The following is a 5,654-nucleotide window of genomic DNA, read 5'->3' as shown; positions in this document are numbered from 1 at the left end:
AGAAGAACAAGATTGGAGCCTTTCAAAGCCCATTCAAGGGAATGCAAGAGAATTTTCATTATTTAACCAGTTTGGTAGTTCCCTAGAAGATTTCACTTCCAAAGCTATCTTTATTTTAACAGTCTTAGCCCATATTCAGGCTCTTATAACAAAAATGTCATAGACTGAATGGATTAAACAACAAATAGTTATTTCAAAGAGTTCCGGAGGATGGGAAGTCCAAAATTGAGGCACCCATCTATTCAGTGCATGCTAAGAGGCTGACTGCTGATTAGCAGATGGCAGTCTTCTAACTGTGTCTTTGCACAACAAAAGGAGTGAAGGAGCTCTCTGGAGTCTCTTTTATAAGGACACAATCCTACTCATGAGGGATCCCATCTCCTGGTCTAATCATCTCACAAAGGCTCCACCTCCAAATACCATCACATTGGGGATATGATTTCAGCATATGAACTGGGGTGGGGGGGCACTGGGGACACAGGCAATCAGTCCATAAGCACTGACTCAAAGTTCACTCAGTGTAAAAAGACTCAAGAGACTTGTTAAAAACAATTAGAGGCTGGGCACCTGTCATGATCTCAGGGTACTGGGATCAAACCCCGCATCAGGCTCTCTGCTCAGGGGGAGGCTGCTTCCCCCCGCCTCTCTCTGCCTGCCTCTCTGTATACTTGTGATCACTGTCTGTTAAATGAATAAATAAATATAAAGAAAACAATTAGAGGCAATTGCTTAATATCATGAATGCCTAAGGTAGTAGATAACAATTTAGACAAACAATAGGCTAATCATAAAGTTTAAAAGGAAAAACTGAAGAATGAGATGTCCCTAGACAGGGCTGAAAATACTGTAATGAAATCCTAGCAATCCTGAAGGCACATACATAGGGCTATGTGCATGTACAGGGCTGTGCACCTGCTTAGCGAAGATCTGAGAATATCCTAAGTATCTACTTCTGGTTAACCTGGAGTCTTTGTGCCAATAAGCAGCAAAAGCTAAGCAACGCTATAAAATAAAAGACATTCCCAGGTAAACAAAACTGAGTTCATTGTTAACACATCAGTATTATAAGAAATATTAGAGGAGTTCTTCAAAGTGATATGAAAGGGCAGTAAATGTAACTCAAATCCATATGAAAAAATAAAAAGCAATTATAAATGTAATTATCAGTGATGCTTTAAATCTACCCTAAAGTCTTCATCACCTGCCCTTTGATACTTCAGAGTGTGAGAGAAAGACATTTACACTATTTTTCAATTTACCATGCTAATGGGCATCAGAAGAAAGCTGGGGTGGCAATCCTTATATCAGATCAATTATATTTTAAGCCAAAGACTATAATAAGAGATGAGGAAGGACACTATATCCTACTCAAAGGGTCTGTCCAACAAGAAGATCTAACAATTTTAAATATCTATGCCCCTCACGTGGGAGCAGCCAACTATATCAACCAATTAATAACAAAATCAAAGAAACACATCAATAATAATACAATAATAGTAGGGGACTTGAACACTCCCCTCACTGAAATGGACAGATCATCCAAGCAAAAGATCAACAAGGAAATAAAGGCCTTAAATGACACACTGGACCAGATGGACATCACAGATCTATTCAGAACATTTCATCCCAAAGCAACATAATACACATTCTTCTCTAATGCACATGGAACCTTCTCCAGAATAGATCACATCCTGGGTCACAAATCAGGTCTCAACCGGTATCAAAAGATTGGGATCATTCCCTGCATATTTTCAGACCACAATGCTCTGAAGCTAGAACTCAATCACAAGAGGAAAGCTGGAAAGAACCCAAATACATGGAGACTAAACAGCATCCTTCTAAAGAATGAATGGGTCAACCAGGAAATTAAAGAAGAACTGAAAAAATTCATGGAAACAAATGATAATGAAAACACAACAGTTCAAAATCTATGGGACACAGCAAAGGCAGTCCTGAGAGGAAAATATATAGTGGTACAAGCCTTTCTCAAGAAACAAGAAAGGTCTCAAGTACACAACCTAACCATACACATAAAGGAGCTGGAGAAAGAACAAGAAAGAAACCCTAAACCCAGCAGGAGAAGAGAAATCATAAAGATCAGAGCAGAAATCAATGAAATAGAAACCAAAAAAACAATAGAAAAAATCAATGAAACTAGGAGCTTGTTCTTTGAAAGAATCAATAAGATTGATAAACCCCTGGCCAGACTCATCAAAAAGAAAAGAGAAAGGACCCAAATAAATAAAATCATGAATGAAAGAGGAGAGATCACACCTAACACCAAAGAAATACAGACAATTTTAAGAACATACTATGAGCAACTCTACGCCAACAAATTTGACAATCTGGAAGAAATGGATGCATTCCTAGAGACATATAAACTACCACAACTGAACCAGGAAGAAATAGAAAACCTGAACAGGCCCATAACCAGTAAGGAGATTGAAACAGTCATCAAAAATCTCCAAACAAACAAAAGCCCAGGGCCAGAAGGCTTCCCAGGGGAATTCTACCAAACATTTAAAGAAGAACTCATTCCTATTCTCCTGAAACTGTTCCAAAAAATAGAAATGGAAGGAAAACTTCCAAACTCATTTTATGAGGCCAGCATCACTTTGATCCCAAAACCAGACAAGGATCCCACCAAAAGAAAGAACTACAGACCAATATCCTTGATGAAAACAGACGCAAAAATTCTCGCCAAAATACTAGCCAATAGGATTCAAAAGTACATTAAAAGGATTATTCACCACGATCAAGTGGGATTTATTCCAGGGCTGCAGGGTTGGTTCAACATCCGCAAATCAATCAATGTGATACAACACATTAATAGAAGAAAGAACAAGAACCATATGATACTCTCAATAGATGCTGAAAAAGCATTTGACAAAGTACAGCTTCCCTTCCTGACCAAAACTCTTCAAAGTGTAGGGATAGAGGGCGAGGGGGAGGGGGTTATGGACATTGGGAAGGGTATTTGCTATCATGAGTGCTGTGAAGTATGTAAACCTGGCGATTCACAGACCTGTACCCCTGGGGATAAAAATACATTATATGTTTATAAAAAAAAATTGGAAGGGGAGGCGAACCATAAGACACTATGGACTCTGAAAAACAACCTGAGGGTTTTGAAGGGGTGGGGGTGGGAGTTTGTGGGAACCAGGTGGTGGGTAATAGGGAGGGCATGTATTGCATGGAGCACTGGGTGTTGTGCAAAAACAATGAATACTGTTAGCTGAAAAATAAATAAATAAATTTATTAAAAACAAACAAAAAAACAAAATTCGCTAATCCCATGATATTGATACAAGGAGGGCACATATTGCATGGAGCACTGGGTGTAGTGCATAAAAAAATGAATCTTGGAACACTGAAAAAATAAAAAAAAATTTAAAAAGTCACCAGTAATATAATTTTAAATCAAATAATTCTCTATTGAAAGCCAAATAGAGTAATTTATATCACCTTGTTGTCCTCTATTTTTGAAATATAATTATTATTATAATAGGTTTATTGTATATATTTGACTTACATTTATGAAAATGGAACACTGTTTTCTTGGGCTAGGTTTAAGTAAAGGAAGGGATGTACCAATAAATCAGGAGATCAGTCTGGGGATCCTCATTCTGAATTACTTAAATGGAAATATATGGGTTCCTACTACTGACAACAACATCGGGTTATATGCAAAGAAGCTGGAATCTCTTTAAATTATATATATTTTTAAATTATAATGGGAATATATAAGAATTTGTACACTTTTTAATTTTTCTTTTATTTTTTACTTTTAGGGCATGGGAGGAGGGGCAGAGGGATATGGAGTGAGAATCTTAAGCAGGTTCCACACAATATTTGGAGCCCAACACTGGGGCTAGATCTTACATGACCTGAGATGAAATCAAGAGTTGGATGCTTAACCCACTGAGCCACCCAGGGAACACAATCATTGGTTAAAAATAAAAGTTTTTATAATGCTGTTGTACTAAATTTCTTTTAAGTGAATGTCTACAGATTACAATGAAACAGCCTCATGGATGAGTATCATAAGGTTACCAACAGTATATTAAGAACAATGCTCCTTAGAACTCTGATGGTTACTAGGCATTCTCTATTTATAATTCTACTAAATATGACAAGCTTTAAGCAGCAAAGTTGATGTTTTCCAGAAAAATGAGGTGGATTATTTTTAGGATAGAAACCACTGGTGGCATGGAGAACAGAGAAAAACCCCTTTCTAAAAGCAATCACAATATAACAGAGCCACCACAAGTCTGCCTACTGTGGTTGAAAATGAAATCTCACAAACCCTAGCTAAGATACTAATCAGCTTTCATCCAGGAATTTTCCACTTTCAATTGTGCTAAATTTATTTGTTTCAATATGATTCAGTGTTTTATCTTTTATGTTATATGTTTACATTTATATTTATATATATATATATACGTGTGTGATATTTTATGGATATATATATGTTAATTTCCCAAAGAAAATTAATTTATATTGTTTTATTAATTGATCAGTAGTAGGATTGGTCATTGATACAGACTTTTTTTTAAACTTCTGTTTCCAAGCATAAGCACTGAGAACCATTTGCAACAATTGAATGCAAAGTGAACTCCATTACATACTTCAGTGTTATTGGAGTTATTTTAAAAACATTCTATGCTTGCTACACAAATTGTCCATTGTAGCTAAAGTTTTATCATTTGTCACCACTTAACGTGTTTTTAAGACTTTATTTAATTTCCAGTTAGAAAATATACAGCATAATATTTGTTGCAAGTATATAATGTGGTGATTCAACACTTCCATAACGCATGGTGCTCATCACAAGTGTTCTCATTAATCCCCATCCCCTGTTTAACACATCCCCCACCACCCTCCCCTCTGTGACCAACTGCTCATTCTTTAGAGTTAAGGATCTCTTTATTGTTTTGTCTTTCTCTCTTTTTTCCCTCTTTGCACCTTTCTTTTCTGAATTCACATATGATTGAAAACTTATGGTAATTGTCTTTCTCTGACATACTTCTCTTGGCCTAATACAGTCTAGCTTCATTCATGTGATAGAAAATGTCAAGAATTCATTCTGTTTTTATGCCTGAGTAATATTATAATATATATCTGTATATCCAATGTCTAATTTGTATTATATACCTATATATGTATAGATATAACATATATATCCATAGATTATATCTATCTATATATAGAAATGCACACATAAATATAGTTATAATACACACACATATATCTATCTATGCATATGTATAGATTTACATAATTTACATAATGGTATATATACCATATCTTCTTTATTCATTTATCTCTCAATGGGCATCTGGACTCTTTCCATATTTTGGGTATTATGGTCTTATTTTCTTTAATACTTAGGTACTCATATCATTGAAAATATATGTGGCCTTTAGAATTCAACTTACATTTAATAAATTATTCATAACAAAAAAGAAACAAAAAAGAAAATTGCCACAAAAACAGAGTGATAGGGAATATATAATGATACTCTGTTTTTGTGGCAATTTTCTTTTTTGTTTCTTTTTTGTATATATATATATATATATAATTTATAAATTTATTTATATATATATATATAACTTATTTTTCTAGATTACTGTATCCTTATCCTAAATCCTAGA

The sequence above is a fragment of the Meles meles genome, unplaced genomic scaffold, assembly GCF_922984935.1.
Source record: "Meles meles unplaced genomic scaffold, mMelMel3.1 paternal haplotype, whole genome shotgun sequence".
Classification (NCBI taxonomy): Eukaryota; Metazoa; Chordata; class Mammalia; order Carnivora; family Mustelidae; genus Meles; species Meles meles.
The sequence above is the reverse complement of the archived record's forward strand: the minus strand, read 5'-3'. Positions refer to the sequence as shown.